This window comes from Equus caballus, chromosome 15 (genome assembly GCF_041296265.1).
Source record: "Equus caballus isolate H_3958 breed thoroughbred chromosome 15, TB-T2T, whole genome shotgun sequence".
Taxonomy (NCBI): Eukaryota; Metazoa; Chordata; class Mammalia; order Perissodactyla; family Equidae; genus Equus; species Equus caballus.
This window is the reverse complement of record NC_091698.1, coordinates 44,828,918-44,846,724: the sequence shown is the minus strand read 5'-3', so window position 1 is coordinate 44,846,724 and position 17,807 is coordinate 44,828,918. Positions and strand designations below refer to the sequence as shown.

The window sequence follows — 17,807 nt, the reverse complement described above, 5'->3', positions numbered from 1 at the left end:
GAGAAAAACCTGCCGGAAGCGTCCGTCACACTGCGGGAGAGTGGTGGGTGTGCCTGTGCCCTGGGTCGCGGCTCCACCCGCACAGGACTTGTGTGCCCAAGGGTCCAGAGTCACTCCCTGGGAAGTCTTGTGGGGCACCTGGAGGGGCTGAGCAGGGGAAGCGTGGGGGACAGGAGGCATACAAGGGAATGCAGTGGTTGGAGGGGAGTGATGTGAACAGTAAATAATTACCGTGGGAAAATTGGTAATTTACATTTCTAAAATTATTTTTATTGAGATATAATTCACATGCCAGAAAACTCACCTTTTGAAACTCTAAATTCAGTGGCATTTAGTACATTCACAAGCTCAGGCAACCACCAGCATTATCAAACCCATCACATTTTCATCACCCCTAAAAGAAACCCTCTTAACCATTAGAGGCTGCTCCTCACCCCCTCCTCTCTCCAGACCCGGCAACCACTCATCTGCTTTCTATCTTTACGGACTTGCCTTTTCTGGACATTTCACACATCTGAAATATACCACAATACGTGACCTTTGTGTCTGGCTTCTTTCACTTAGCAGAAGGTTTTTCAACGTCCATCCACGTTGTAGTGTGTGTCAGTCTTTCATTCCTTTGTATGACTGCATAATGGAGCCACCACACTTGTTTATGCTTTCCTCAGTTCATGGACATTTGTGTTGTTTCTGCTGGTCATTTACATTTAATGAGAGCTTATATTGTGTCACGAAGCACCACGAAGTCACTCACCCCATTTCGCCCATAAGGAGACAGACTTGGAGAGTGTCAAGAACTGGCCCAAGGTGAAGAGGCAGCAACTGGGGCAGCTGGGGTTTCAACTCAGGCAGGCAGACCTCAGAGGTAATAGATTCACAGGAGAGAACGTGAGAAAGGTACAAAAGGGGATTCAATGGAAATTCACCCTTCTCCCCAAGTTCCCCGGCCACCCATTTCCCTCCTCCCTTAGACACATTTACTTTTGCCACGCTGCGGATCCTTCCAGAGAGGTGATTTACACTCCAACGTGGAAGTATCACAGTTTACTCACTAATGTGTCCACTGATTTGAAATATCATTTTTATGCTACACCAAATTCTTACATGTGTTGGAATTACTATTTTCAGAGTTGGCCTGACTTTTTTGCTTATCTCTAATATTTGGCATTTCTCTAGAATTCTTTTTCTCTTCTTATAGAATTTTTAAAATTTCCTCCTTCTCTTATTTCTCTTAAGACATTATCCATTGTGTTCATTCACTCTTGTATTATTTGTAATGTCATCTTCAGATAGGACAAACTGCCTGGTATCTTCAAAAAGTAAAGTTATTAAGAAAAAAAGACAAAGAAAGTGGACAGAGACATGGAAGGAGAACCCATAGATTAAATCAGACATCCGAGACCTAACAATCAAACGCCAAGTGTGGCCCTAACTTAGACCTAACTCAAACTCTTCAAAACAATTTCTATGACATTTAGGAGACAACTGCGAATTTGAGCGCTGACTGGATATTTAATAATAAACCAGGATATTAAGGAACAAAACTCTGACATTTTAAATGTATATATCAAAGATGAACAAGTGAAAGTATATGATATTGGGGATCTGCTTAAAAAACTATGGAATAGGGTGAAACAGGGAGGGGTAGAGAGGAGACACGACAGCCATCAGCTGATAAATATTCAAGCTGAAGGAGTTCACGGCTGGTCCACGAACACCACACCATTATGTCTGCTCCTGCAAATGCTTAAAATTTGTGTTAATTGTTAAAACAGGATGACACTGTAGAAGACTTTTTGGCGCTTTCTCAAAGGTTAAACGTAGAACTTCTACACGATCCAACATCTCTACTCCCACCTATACATTCAAAAGAATTCAAAGCAGGGATTTGAACAAATGTTTGTACACAATGCTCACAGCAGCATGATGCATAAGGGCCAAAAGGTAGAAACAACCCAAGTGTCCATCAACAGACGAATGGATACACAAAATGTGGTATGTACGCACAATGGAATGCTATTCAGCCCTAAAAAGGAATAACATTTTGTTACATGCTGCAACATGGATGAACCTAGAAAACATTATGTTCAGTGAAATAAGCCAGATACCGAAGGAAAAATATGTCGGATTCCGCTAACATGAGGCACCTAGAATAGGCAAATTCACGGAGACGTGAAGTAGAATAGAGGTCACCAGGGGCTGGGGGAGGGGAAATGGGGCTGTTAGTTTTTCATGGTGACAGAGCTTTTGTTGAGGATGATGAAAACCGTTTGCTTACAGGCAGTGGTGACAGCTGCACAACATCATGAGTGCACTTAATGCCACTGAATTGTACACTTATGAATGGTTAAAATGATAAATATTGCTTACGTACACTTTACTACAGTTAAAGAAAACAAAAACAAAAACAAGGAATACCGGAGTTCAAGTTTCAATTCTTCCTTTTCTGGGCCTCAGTTTCATCATCTGTGAAATGAATCTCTGTCACCGTCTATGCTCCAGGCTCAGTGCAGAGGAAGCACTCAGGAGGGGACGTTAGTACCACTCCCACTTCATCAGCAAAGGCCTGCTGTGCGGATTCACTGACTTAACGTGTGTGCACGCACTTTTTAAATGGCAGCTGCTGTACAGGCCTACCTCACTGTACTGTGCTTCGCTCTACCGTGCTTCACAGACGCTGCATTTCTTATGAGACCCTCCATCAGCAACACGATTACAACTTGCTGAAGGCTCAGATGATGGTTCATATTTTTAAGCAATAAGGTATTATTTACTTCAGCTATGTATGATGTCCCTTTAGATATAATACTATTGCAAACTTAACAGACTATGGTATCGTGTACACATAACTTCTACATGCACTGGGAAACCAAATCATTAGTCTGACTCGCTTTATTGCGATATTCACTTTATTCCGTGACCTGGAACAGAACCTGTGATATCTGTGAGGTAGGCCTGTACAAATGTTTACAGACATTAGGTGTTATTGTTTCCCAAGGCTGTGGAACTGCCTAGAAGAAGGATAATTCTTTCCCACTGATAATGCCACACAGGCCAACAGAACATATGTGTTTCACTATTATATCCAAAGATATTAGGAAACGAAAGCATAAAACTTAGAGAACTGTCTTCTATCAAGATACTTACACGTGCTCTCACAACTGCCCAAAATAAGTACTGAAGATACCATGGATACTCCATTCTTTTCTTTAGGCTACTACTGTTCTTACTAGAAGTCCACTTTACTTTGAAAATATAGAACGGGGGGCCGTCCCCGTGGCGTAGTGGTTAAGCTTAGTGGGCTCTGCTTCGGTGGCCTCAGTTCACGAATTCAGATCTAAGGCACGGACCCACACCACTCATCAGCCATGCTGTAGCACTGACCCACATACAAAACAGAGGAAGACTGGCACAGATGTTAGCTCGGGGCTCATCTTCCTCAGGCAAAAGAAGAGGAAGCGCGGCCACGTATGTTATCTCAGGGAGAAATCTTCCTCAGCAAAAATATATGTATATATTTTTTATAATATATATTTCATAAATATGTATAGAACATGGAAGTTCATAGAATTTCTTAAGCACATACAGAGGTTATTGCCAAATATTATATTTCAATTCACATCTTTACTCTCTTTTTCAGGTAGCAATTAGAAAAGCGTAATTAAGGAAAGCACTTGGTTCCCTTTTTGAAATACTACCCATGAGAGAAGGCCAGGATTACAACTACTGAATTACTATGCTTATTATACCATAAGAATGAAGACGCTTCCTTTCAATTAAGGGTTCCATTTACCTCTGGTTTGTATTAGTGGGGAGTGTGTGTTACATCAATAATCAGTCCAAGTTCTTCACTCTGCTCTCAGATTTTGCTGGAAACATCCAAGGGGTAACAACATTCTTCTACAACAAGATTCTTTTCCAAACTCTGTCAGAGAGAATGAAATAAGAAACAGCAAATGTGTGCTTCAAATCCTTTCTTATATCGTCATTCATTCAAGCCCTATGATGCTAACATACAGTGCGATTCAGAGGAAAGTTTCCACTCTTCTGGAAGTTACAAGCTAGATTACAATCTTTTCCCCCAGAGATTAGACGGAAGAAAATAAGCTCACTTCTAGAGATTTATTTCTGTATTTGTGTCACGGGGGTACCTAACCAGACTGTAAACTCCCAGAAGGCAGGGACCACATCAGTGTTGTCCACCACTGTACCTCCAGCTCCAAGCGGAGTGCCTATGAGTAGGCACTTATAAATACTCCTAGAATATCTAAATAAATGAAGGATGGCTCTTAGTGCTAAATATTCTTTTATGTATTTATCTTATTTATGTACTCTGTTCCACTGATCTGTGGTTACTCAAGGGCCAGCAACGCATCTTTTAAAAAACTGACAGAGGTGGTCGGCCTGGTGGCGTAGTGCTTAAGTTCACCAGCTCTACTTCGGTGGCCCGGGGTTTGCAGTTTGGGATCCAGGGTGTGGACCCAGCACCGCTCATCAAGCCACACTGTGGCAGCATCCCACACAAAACAGAGGAAGACTGGCAGAGACGTTAGCTCAGGGCCAGTCTTCCTCACAAAAAATATTAAAAGTAAAAAAGTAATAGACTCATTTGTAGAGCAGTTTTAGCTTCATAGTAAAACGGAGCAGAAAGTAAAGAGTTCTCACTTTAACCATCTCTCCTTCACCCTACACAGCCTTTCCCACCATCACCATGCCATACCAGTGTGCTCCATTTGTTGTAATCAATGAAGCAACATTGACACATCATTATCAAAGTCCATAGCTCACGTCACGGGTCACTCTGTGTTGTATAATCTATGGGCTTTGGCCAATGTACAATGACATGCATTTACCCCTAGAGTATCAGACAGATTAGCTTCACCACCCGAAAAATCCCCTGTGCTCCAGCAACACTTCTAGTATGGCTTAACATTTGGTAGGGCTAGGCAACCCTTTTCTACCTTCTTCCTTTTCAGAATTTTCCTGGTGATGTAAGTTTCTTTTGCTATACGAGCTTTAGAATCAGATGATATGAGATGATGCTAAATTTACAAATTAACTTAGGCAGATCTGACAGATCTACGATGCTGAGTCTTCCACCGAACACTGCGAAAGGTTTGAAGACTGTGTTAATTACAACAAGGCGTACAATCTCTCCTGTCAGTTTCTTCCAGACTTGGAGCTGGAGGATCATTACCGTCTCCAGCTATCTGAACAACAGCCAACCTGAGGTAACTCATTTAGTCACAAACCGCTTAGGAAGCCTTCCTTGATTAACCCTGTCTGTTGTCATTTCCCCCTCCTTTCCATTCCTAGGCATTTCTGCTGTGACATTTCTGTGACACATCATTTGCCACTTGACAGTCCACTGTGCCTGACACTCGACTGCCAGGTACTGAGGCAGCTTTGCCTTGGGTGACTTCCCTCAAACACCCAGGACACCTTGTCCCATTCCACTGCCACGCAGGGGTCATTCATCTCCCTACCTCTACTGCGTGAACAGGGACTGCACTGGGAGTGGCCCTGCAGCTTCGCAATCCCCTTGATGGCGCCTTAAACAGTCCCAACACTGAAGAGAACACCTTGTGCACACAGAACTAGAGGAGGCTTCCTATAACCACGTCACACAGGAAAGATGTTGGCTGTGTGGAGGAAAGGAGACTGAAGAGTCTTCCTGCTTCTCCCTGCTGATGTCCTTGCAGAAAAGGAGCTAAGCAGGGACCGGGGGGAACCTCAGGATCCCCTTGGAGAGACCGTGGAGCAGGGACCGAGGAGTGAGGACAATCGCGGAGAGGAGGAGGAAATTCACAGGCACCGCCAATGCCTGTGGCGCTGGGGGTGGGCCGTCAGTTCACTCATTCAACAACGACTGGGAAGTAGCTACGATGTGTCAAACACTAAGCTTGGTGTTGCTGGATGTGAATCAGAACCATTTGTTTATCTATGAAATCACTAACGTTTAAGTTCAGAGATGCAGAAGAATTGACAGAGTAGGTGAAGAAGAAAGAAACCCTGACCTATGAGACACAAATTAAATAAATTCCCAATACAGTCAAAGTGGGCTCTTCCTGACACTAATCCACACTGTGCCGGGCAGGGTAACGAGACATGGAATCTCTTCTCACCTTTTTTAAGTCGGTCAAATGCTTTCCCCACATATTCCCTTTTTTAGTTAAAAGAGAAACACAATTTTTCAGTTTCCATACTGAAAGCCTGACCTTGCTGATCCAGGGCATTTTTTTGGTTGTGATGACGGGAGTGAGGGCGTCTTACTGGCGTTTAGTGGGTGAGGGTCACGGATACCAGACATCTTGCCAAATTCAAAACATCCCCACAACAGGGTCTCACACCTGGGTGACTTTTGAACGTGCTAGTCAACATCCATAGAGGTGTAAAAACTGTTCAAAAGTATCTAAGCCTTAGAACTTGACTCCATTTCACACGTAAACACAAAGGGTTTCTTCGCAGTTTTCACGGACATTGAATGTCCGGGACAGCAGTCACCTTGTCATCCTAGTGAAGACTGTACTTTGTTTTCTTTGGAAATCTACTAAGCACAGCTCACAACCATTGAAACTCCTGCCACTAGGCAACATACCCACCCAGATCAGTGAGCACGGGCAGCTTTGGCATTCATGGCGCAAATAACTGACGATTTCTTTATTTTCAGCAAAGTCATGCCCAAGCATTGACATATGGAAATGTAAATACTTCTTACTCTATTCTAAATTACTTTATTTTACTTATCCTTTATATTATAGTCAGAGCACGGCATTGACTTTTTTTCTTAAACTTAAATATGGAAGCAGGTTGTATATATCTAAGAATTTCACTTCAGGAGAGTAAAGAGGATATTACAAAGTATCTGCTATAAAAAGGGGAAACGGAGTGAGACAGGGTTGAGGATACAGCTCTACACAGTGAATTCAGATTTCTGAAAGAATGCTAAATCAACCTTTGCTTATCTTTTCAAAAGAACTTTGAAAGCAATGAAATGAGTCCCCAGCATCTGGTGTCCAACTGGGAGACACTCTTTCCACCTAGTAACACACTTTTTGTGAGCCAAATTTGACATTAGCCTGTCTCCCTGTGTAGAATGAGGCTCCTTGAAAGTGGAATTCACAGCCCACACAGTGGGTCCCCTCTGCTCTGCTTGGCATCCTGCTGCTCCCCTTCTTCAACCCCACCTAGTAACCACCTGTTCTCCCCTTTTTCCTTCTTTCCCATCTTCAAAACAGATACAAGGCAACAAAACAGAGCAAACGTCTCCACAAACAAGGTCGAAGACACAGATGGCCAGCCCTTCTGTATCCCTGATAACCCAGCCCAGTCCCGAATGCTAAGGTTCATCAATACTCCCATGCTGACTGAAATTGTTTTATTATTATTATTATTTTATTGCGGAGACATTGGTTTGTAACATTAGACAAGTTACTGGTATACATCATTATATATTTTGCTTTCTGTGTAGATTACATCATGAATCGAGCCACCCAAAGGCTAATTACGATCTATCACCACACATGTATGCCTAATTACCCACTTCTCCCTCCCCTTTCCCCCTCTGGTAACCACCAATCCAATCTCTGTTTCTCTGTGTTTGATTTTCATTGTTTTATCTTCTACTTATGAATGAGATCACACGGGTTTTGACTTTCTCCCTCTGACTTATTTCACTTAGCATAATACCCTCAGGGTCCACTCACGTTGTCATAAATGGCCGGATTTCATCATTTCTTATGGCTGAGTAGTACTCTATTGTGTATACATACCAATCTTCATTTATCCATTCATCCCTTGATGGGCACCTAAGTTGCTTCCAAGTCTTGGCTACTGTGAATGATGCTCCGATGAACATAGGGGTGCATGTATCTTTATGCATTTGTGTTTCACGTTCTTTGGACAAATACTCAGAAGTAGAACAGCTGAATCATATGGTAGATCTATTCTTAAGATTTTGAGGAATCTCCATACTGTTTTCCCCAGTGGCTGCAGCAGTTTGCACTCCCACCAGCAGTGTAGGAGGGTTCCCTTCTCTCCACATCCTCTCCAACACTTATTGTTTCCTGTCTTGTTCATTATAGCCATTCTGACCGGAGTGAGGTGACACCTCATCGGAGTTTTGATTTGCATTTCCCTGATAGTTAATGATGTTGAGCATCTTCCCATGTGCCTGTTGGCCATCTGTATATCTTCTTTGGAGAAATGTCTATTCAGATCTTTCGCCCATTTTTCAATTGGGTTGTTAGTTTTTCTGTTGTTGAGACGTACGAGTTCTTTGTATATTTTGGATATTAACTCCTTAACAGATATATGATTTGCAAGTATGTTCTCCCAATTGTTAGGTTCCCTTTACGTTTTGTTGATGGTTTCCTTTGCTGTGCAGAAGGCTTTTAGTTTGATGTGGTCCCATTTGTTTATTTTTTCTATTGTTTCCCTTGCCCAGTCAGACAAGGTACTTGAAAATATCCTGCTAAGACCGATGTCACAGGGTGTACTGCCTATGTTTTCTTCTAGAAGTTTAATGGTTCCAGGGCTTACATTCAAGTCAATCTATTTTGAGTTAATGTTTGTGCATGGTGTAAGATAATGGTCTACTTTCACTCTTTCGCATGTGGCCGTTCAGTTCTCCCAACACCACTTATTGAAGAGACTTTCTTTTCTCTTTTGTATGTTCTTGGCTCCCTTGTCAAAAATTAGCTGTCCATAGATGTGTGGGTTTCTTTCTGGGCTCTCGATTCTGTTCCATTGACCTGTGTGTCTGTTTTTGTGCCAGTACCATGCTGTTTTGGTTACTACAGTTTTTTAGCATATTTTGAAATCAGGGAGTGTGGCACTTCCAACTTTGTTCTTTTTTCTCAGGATCCCTTTGGGTATTCGGGGTCTTTTGTTGTTCCATATAAATATTAGGATTCTTTGTTCTATTTCTGTGAAAAATGTCGCTGGAACTTTGATAGGGATTGCATGGAAAATGTAGACTGCCTTAGGAAGTATGGACATTTTAACTATGTTAATTCTTCAAGTCCAAGAGCATGGAATATCTTTCCATTTCTTTGTGTCTTCTTCAATTTCTTTCAGCAAGGTTTTATAGTTTTCAGTGTACAGATCTTTCACTTTGGTTAAGCTTATTCCTAGATACTTTACTCTTTTTGTTGCAGTTGTAGATGGGATGGTATTCTTAATTTCTCCTTCTGCTACTTCACTGTTAGTGTATAGCAACACAATGGATTTTTGTATGTTGATTTTGTATCGTACAACTTGACCATATTCATTTATTGCTTCTAAAAGTTTTTTTACTGAATTCTTTAGGTTGTTCTATATATAAAATCATGTCATCTGCAAATAGTGACAATTTCACCTCTTCTTTTCCAATTTGGATCCCTTTTGTTTCTTTTTCTTGCCTGATTGCTCTGGCTAAGACTTCCAATACTATGTTAAATAAGAGTGGTGAAAGTGGGCATCCCTGTCTGCTTCCTGTTTTTAGAGGGATAGCGTTCAGTTTTTCTCCATTGAGAATGATATTTGCTGTGGGTTTGTCATAAATGGCCTTTATTACGTTGAGGTACTTTCTTTTTATTCACAGTTTTTATCATAAATGGATGCCGTATCCTGTCAAATGCTTTCTCTGAGTCTATTGTGATGGTCATGTGATTTTTCTTCTTCATTTTGTTAATGTGGTGTATCACGATGATTGATTTGCAGATGTTGAACCATCCCTGTATCCCTGAAATACATCCTACTTGATTATGGTGTATGATCTTTTTAATGTATTGTTGTATTCAATTTGCTAATATTTTGTTGAGGATTTTTGAATCAATGTTCATCAGTGATGTTGGCCTGTAATCTTCTTTTTTTTGTTGTTGTCCTTGTCTGGTTTTGGTTTCAGGGTAATGTTGGCTTCTCAGGAAGCTTCCTCTCCTCTTCAATTTTTTGGAAGAGTTTGAGGACGAGTACTAAGTCTTCTTCGAATGCTTGGTAGAATTCACCAGGGAAGACATCTGGTCCCAGTCTTTTATTTTTGGGGAGGTTTTTGATCACTGTTTCCGTCTCCTTACCGGTCATTGGTCTATTCAAATTCTCGATTTCTTCTCGATTCAGTTTTGGCAGGTTGTATGAGTCTAAGAATTTATTCATTTCTCCTAGATTATCCAATTTGTTGGTGTGTCGCTTTTCATAGTATTCTCTTATGATCATTTGTATTTCTGAGGTGCCCACTGTAATGTCTCCTTTTTCATTTCTAATTGTATTTATTTGAGACTTCTTTGGTTTTTTGGTGAGTCTAGCTAAAAGTTTGTCAATTTTATCTTTTCAAAGAACCAGTTCTTGGTTTAACTGATTTTTTTCTATTGTTCTTTTAGTCTCTATGTCATTTATTTCTGCCCTGATGTTTATTATTTGCTTCCTTCTACTGAGTTTGGCTTTGTTTGTTCTTCTCTTTCCAGGTCCTTTTGGCGCACCATTAGATGGTTTATTTGGGAATTTTCTTGTTTGTTGAGGTAGGCCTGAATTGCTATACACTTCTCTGTTAGAACTGCTTTTGCTGTATCCCATAGATCTTGGCGTGTCGTATTTTCACTTTCATTTGTCTCCAGGTATTTTTGATTTCTCCTTTGATTTATTCATTGACCCAACTGTTGCTCAGTAGCATTAGGGTTAATCTTGACAAATTAGTGGCTTTTCTGATTTTCTTCCTGTAGTTGATCTCTAGTTTCATACCTTTGTGGTCAGAGAAGATGCTTGGTATTATTTCAATCTTCTTAAATTTGTTGAGACTTGTCTTGTGGCCTAATATGCGATCTATCCTGGAGAACATTCCACGTGCATTGGAAAAGAACGTGTATTCTGCGGTTTTGGGATCAAATGTTCTATATATATCTATTAAGTCCATCTGGTCTAATGTGTTTTTTAAGGCCAACATTTCCTTATGGATCTTCTGTTTGGATGATCTATCCTTCGGTGTAAGTGGAGTGTTAACGTCCCCTACTATTATTCTGTCACCGTCTATTTCTCCTTTTATGTCTGTTAATAATTGCTTTATATACTTAGGTGCTGCTATGTTGGGTGCACAGGTATTTACAAGTCTTATATCCTCTTGTCGGATTGTTTCCTTTATCATTACGTAGTGCCCTTTTTTGTCTCATTACAGTTTTTGTTTCAAAGTCTATTTTGTCTGATACAAGTATTGCTATCCCAGCTTTATTTTCTTTGCCATTTGCATGGAGTAGCTCTTTCCATCCTTTTACTTTCAGTTTGCGAGGGTCTGAAGTGTGTGTCTCTGATGTACAGCATATGTCTCAGTCTTATTATTTTATCTAATTGGCCATCCTATGCCTTTCGATTGGAACATTTAGTCCATTGACATTTAAAGCAGCTATTGATAAATATGTACTTATTACCACTTTTTTACTTTTTTTCTGGGTGTTTTAGTAGTTCTTCTCTGTTCCTTTCTTTTTCTCTTGCTCTCTTCCCTTGTGGTTTCATGGCTGTCTTTAATATTATGTTTGGGTTCCTTTCTCTTAATTATTTGTGTATTTATTATAGGCTTCTGGTTTGTGATTACCATGAGGTTCATATATAATAATCTAGGTATACAGCAATCTATATTGAGTTGAAGGCCTCTTTAGTTTGACTTCTTTCTGAAAACTCTACTCTTTTACTCCCCTCCTCCCCCATTTTCTTTTTGATATCATATCTAACATCTTATTTTGTGTGTATCCATTACCTTGTTATCATTGAAATAGGTAATTTTAGTACTTGTGTCTCTTGACCTTTGTATTATCTTCATAGGTGGCTGATCTGCTACTTTTACTGTATTTTTGCCTTTACCAATGATTTCATTGCCTTTTTTGGGGATAATTTTCTTATTCCTATTGTGGTCTTCTCTTTCTCATTTAAATAAGGTCCTTTAGCGTTTCTTGTAGAACTGGTTTCTTGGTGATAAACTCCTTTAATTTTTGCTTGTTTGGCAAACTCTATCTCTCCTTCCATGCTGAATGATAACCTTGCCGGGTATTCTTGGGTATAGATTTTTTCCTTTCAGCACCTTAAATATCATGCCACTCCTGGCTAGCCTCTAATCTCTTGGCTGAGAAGTCAGCTGATAGCCTTATGGGGTTTCCTTTATATGTGCTTACTGCCTTTCTCTCACAGTTTTTAGGATTCTCTTTTTATCTCTAATTTTGGATATTTTAATTATAACGTGTCTTGGTCTGGGCCTCATGGGTTTATTTTGCTTGGTGCACTCTGTGCTTTCTGTGCCTGGCTGTTTGTATTGTCGGGGAAGTGGGAGAATTCCCCCCCACAGCCTTTCCTCAAGGTTCTTATGGCTGGCCAAATAATCAAAGAGGCAGGTTAGCAAGAGAAAATCAAACAAAATTTAATAGCATGTATACATGGGAGAAACTCAGGGTAAACTGAGTAACTCGGCCATCTGGCTGAGTCCACCCGTTTAAGTACCCTCAGCTACAGGCAAGGAGCACATAATGATCTGGGGCTTCAAGGGGGAGAAAGACAATCGTCATAGAGATGGAATGCAGAAGTTTGATAAGCAGGACTTTGATAAGAGTGGACTTAGCAAGGATCCCCCCAAGTGTCCTAGATAGTTATCTACGGTGATGGCCTGTCCTGGAGACAACCTTTATTTTAAATTTCTTTAGGCAGCTTGGGGGAAGGTCAGATGCTCTTTCTGGGTCTTTTGAGGCTTCATTGTCTTCAGCTCGAAATAGTCCGCATACCAGAGTGGCACACCTTGGAGCGGCCTGCTCTCAGCCCCATCAGTATCCTTCCTTAGGTTAGGAAAGTTTTCAGCTTTTCTTCCTTCAGATAGATTCTCTGCTGCTTTGTCTCTCTTTTCTCCTTCTAGGACATCTATACTACAAATGTTAGTGTGCTTTATGTTGTCCCAGAGTTGAAATCGTTTAAATTCAATTATTTCACTTCATGGTTTATTTTTAACTCTCATACAACTGATGCCATCAAACACAATCAGTGCACAACTTCAAGTTCATATTTTGAAAGAATATCCAATGGAAAAGGGGCTGTGAACTTCACTCAGTGCTAGGAGTTACAGTGAAAAGCAGTATTTGAGCTAACTTCTATAGGATCGGGGAGAATTAACTGAAACTAACTCAGTGAATCTGAAGGATAGAAAGTGAGGGCAAAAGGGGCACAAGACGGGGCTGAAGAAGCAGAGAGGATTCTAGACCAGGGAGACTCTTCAAGGTCAGAGTCAAGAGTTCGCTTTTATTCTGAAACAATCCTTTTGAGCCATGCTTCTGATCAATGTTCCAACTCGCCTATTAAAAAGAGTTCCTGTGTGAAGAATGGCTTGGAAGGAAAGGAGAGTAGATACATGCACACTAGTCAGGACCTAAACGCAAAAGATCAGGCAAGTTCTGTAAGAGGATGCTGAGGGAAAGAAGGTGACACATTCCAAGATATTCAGGAGATAAGATGAAGTGGACTTCGTGAGGCATGAGATGGAGGAAACGAAGGTCTCAAAGGCAAAGTTTCACAGTCAATCATTTGAACTATAGAGGAAGATCTCTCCAATGAGACCTGGTGAGAAGCACCAGGTGCCCTTTGTGATTCCTGGACGCAACACAATCCAACATTTTCCGTAGAAAGTTGAACAGTACTGGAGGGCTTTTTCACTCAAACTTAGCTCTTATTGCTCACATTTTCCGCGCCAAAACAACACGATTTGAGGAATCGAGCAGGACTCAGTTGGGATAATTAAGTCCTGTCCCCAGCATTGACAGACCATCCTAAAAAGCAGTCCGTATGCCTCATACCAGAGCAGCAATGGCCACAGCCTTGTTTTCAAAAGGATGGGGAGAAATCAGAACATCTCAGACTTGTTTGTTTCGGCTACTGCTGGCGAGCAGCCAGCCAGTCAGTGCCTCCGAGCAAGGGCAGAGGGGCCAAGAGCCCTGCAGCGGCAACAGTGACAGACAGAGACCCCAGTGGACGACGCCCAGGCCCAGGAGCTAAAAGGCGGCAGGACCGAGCCCAGGAGCCAAGGCTTATTACCTTTCGGGGACATGGTTTCCACCCTTCCTCTTGGCTGAAGAACGCCCGGACAAGTAGGGTCCCTGGACTGGGCGTGGCAGGTATGAAACCACTGTCTCATGCGGGCCCAAGATGCTGACCATCGAATGCCAACAGCGAGAAAGTGCCCTGTCCAGGGCGCTCGGGAACAGAACAAGTCCCCCAACTGCAAGCACCTCGGTGGCAATCTAGGCAACCATCATCCTTACTACTGCGCAGGCGCTGCTTCCCATCCTGATGACGTCACCACGCCGGCGGCCTGAGAAGCTGGGTTAGTAAACAGGACTCTGGTGGCCACAGCGCCCTCCTTCGCTTGAGGACAGAACTACAGCTCATGCAGATCACTGCACGTTTGTCAAGGCCTTGAGATTTCAAGCAATATGGGACATGGAATGAAAGGTTTTTTCCCACTTCCCCAGTTCCTTGTGTGGTTGTCCTGATATTTTCCAAGTGCTTACATTCACTCGTATATTTTATATAAATATTTCTTTGTACCTATATGCATAGACTCGATTTCGTGTAAAAGCAGCATACTCTATACATTCTACAGTCAACCCTGGACACTGAACTTCCCAGTCCATTTATTCATACATCCATTCTATTCTTGTTAATGCTTGCATAGTATTACATTGCTTATAATTTACCATAATTCACATGATGAGTCCAATACTGATGGACTTTTAGTTGGTTTCCGGTTTTTTGTCCTCTGTTACAGACGGACTGCAATGTGAACACCCTCGTGCATGAATACAGCTACTTTTAAATTCTTAGAAGTAGAATTACTAGAAAGAGGACATGCAAACTTAAAATTTTGAAAAGTACTGTCTAATTACCCTCCAAAACCATTGTAACGACCTACCCTCCCACTTACAGTGCAACTTTATTGGATTCCTATCCTGTGCCAGGTATCAGCTAGAGGGTGATGGTATGTATATTGTAGGAAATACCAAAAAATAACTGAGAGTGATAAGAGTGGATCTCAAGGCTACAATTTCCACACAGTATCAGGCACAGGGAGCAGTACCTGTTAGAAAAACCCTTAATCTGGCTACAAGGGGAACAGCAAAGAACACCACGTCCTACAACAGGTCTGAAGGCAGAAGGGGCACTAAATTTCAGATTAAACCGTAGATAATTCTAATAGCAAAGGTTTATTTACTATTTTCTACTTTCTGAAAATATCTTACAAACACTGTTAATAATCTTTACAGCCATTTCAGTGCTAGGTAAACAGAGGGTCAGAAAGATCAGAGTTCTAAAATAAAGGAATGAACGAACGGCAAAAAGATCACTAGGTTTAACATTTCTGGGACAATCATAGTGCAACCAAGTTCGAATGCCCAAGCACTTACAATTCGGAAATCTTCTACATTATTAAACATGGATCAATATTAGTAAATTGCTATCTGGAAAAAGAACGACATATGTGAGCACACCATCGTTTGCAAAATTACAACTCAGTACATTCAAGTTTGGTGCTACATTATAAAATATTCCTTTGGAGTCTATGAAAAGTAATATCCAACAGGTGTGTAGTGGCCTAAAAGTACATCCGGTACAAACGTCTATAGACATGACTACAGAAAATGTGACATACATCGATCAGAATCTAGAAAGGCTATATGGGTCTTGCACTTCCCATTTGCTAAATGACACAAGCTTGGGGTGGGAACACACTCAGTTGACACAAGAAAATACAGACTTAAGCATTAAACGCTTTTTAGAAACTATGGGAACCAGCAAAGTGTAGGCCTTCCAGGGTGTGAATCCAACCTGAGGTTAAAAAACGCCAGAATAGGTATGCAGGACACTGGAATGGAAAATACAGGAGCAAGGCATATTTGGATCACCAAACAGCTAAGCAGTTGACACTAACAAAATCTGCCAGTGTCTTGTAGGGCCCCAGGGAACACGCAGGAGTGTGAGGGACTCTAGGCCTTAATTAAATGAAAACGTGACGATGGGGAGAGTAAGGAAGAGCCTCAGGGATAGAAGGACAGGGCATGTTGCGTGAAGACAAGTCTCAGTTATCCCCATGGGTACGAAATGCAGGAAGTGGCTCTATGGGACAAGACAGTGCCCTAACTATTAAAAAAAGGCTTTCTGTGAGCGTAGGGCTTGATGCTAAGTTCCACAGCACTGGACTCAAGCTTGGAAGTTTCTGCCAGCTTCACTTAAGATTCTATTAGAGGCTAACATGACGCTGAGGCTGCAAGCTAAGGTTAAATGCCCAGAACTACGGAGAGAAAGTAGTTATAGAGGCTGGGAACCAGGAAAGGCCTAAGTAAGGGTTTGCCTAACTAGATTGGACGTTGAAAGTGAATATTTTCTTGTATAAACATTTGACTGCCACCTGAATTTGTCTTACCACAATTCTTCCAATCTTACGTCACCCACCCTAACCTGCAGTAGCTCTGGATCCCCTTCATTTCCATGGGAACATAGAAAAAAGAGAGAGACTGGTCTAACTTGCGGATATCTAGGATATGTTGTTAGCCTCCTGTTACATCCTCATGTCAGGGAAGTAGGCTATTTGAGGTATGAAGCTGAGGGGCAAAAAATTTCAAACGTGAGCTCAAGCCATATCTCGACACTGCAACAGCCTTCACAATTTCTCCTCGGGTAAACACCCCCGCCATCACTCAAAACATTCACATTTCATAACAGGAAAAATAAGCCTATAAATGAAATGTGTGTCTCTGGAGGTCACATCTAGTACCTATCTTCTTGTGGCCTCTGGCATCTTGGATCACACACCTAGGCATCCGAAAAGTCTGCCACCAAGGAAAATGACTACATGCAAAGATTTCCTCCCCAAATCAGCTGACTCCACATACAAATCAGCAGCAACTCAGCCCTCGCCCACTGTCTCCCAGTCACCAGAGTGGTTAGAGAGAAGAGCACTAAGCAGGGGCACAAAAGCAGAGGCTCCCAGGCCAGCCGGGTGCACTGCAGACATCTGCTCCTTAGGCGTGAGGGCACCGTGCAACTCACCACAATGCTTCTCACAGTCCCCTCGTAAGTTTCCTCCACAGAACCCTTCAGGTCAAGTTAGTTCATGACGCTTCAAAATGAACAATCAGCAGGAGAACAGCATGTGATCTGTCTTCCAGTGTTGGATCCTTAAAAACACAACCAGGAAAAACAAGGAGACAAATGCAGAGCATTCGAAAGAAACCCATATTCTACAAACATACCAATGAATAACATAAATTGTGTACTATCACATAAAACAAAATGAGACAAAGTAATTTAAGGTTATTCTCTTAAATGTACAGAATTTGTGACTGTTGCTGGACCATCCAGTGACATTAAAAAATATATACTGAATTGTCAGTTCCTTTAATACAAAGTGAGGCCAAAATGTATCAACCTGTTTCTCAAGAAACCCAAAAATCCACAGGCAACTCTCTTTTTCTGTTCCTTTCACCTTGCCTCTTCCCTATTCTCCATGAATGTCCTCCTCTTTCTCTCACTATTCTCCTCTGCATGTCGCTTGGCCTTGCACACAACCATGGCCGACAGAGAACCCTAGAGGCCCAACGTTCTACAGCGGCTGTTTCCAAGAGGGAGGAGGCTACAGCAACTGCCACACTGGATACACTCAGGGGAGAAGGAAAGGGGAGGACCCCGAATGCCTCTCATGTATAAAAGCGCGGGATGGCAGGAGGCCTGTGTGGCCAAATGAGCCAGAGGTAGCAAATTATGGGCAAAAGAATTGCAACCCAAGGCTGGAAGACAAGAGCTCTGCCCTCAGC

General features: G+C 41.8%; 1 long non-coding RNA gene across 2 annotated transcripts in view; it reads right to left on the bottom strand.

The window, feature by feature from the left end:
- Positions 1–245: 245 nt before the first annotated feature.
- LOC111768064 (uncharacterized) overlaps positions 246–17,807 on the bottom strand; it is a 34,973-nt gene continuing 17,411 nt past the window's right edge. The window contains exons 2-4 of one of the 2 annotated variants that reach the window (XR_011425974.1): positions 17,044–17,171; positions 3,794–3,925; positions 246–858 (exon numbers count right to left, since the gene is read on the bottom strand). This is a non-coding gene — a long non-coding RNA (uncharacterized lncRNA). Of the gene's footprint in view, positions 859–3,793; positions 3,926–14,031; positions 14,260–17,043; positions 17,172–17,807 lie in introns of those variants that run through there. The other variant, XR_011425975.1, reaches the window with a different exon arrangement.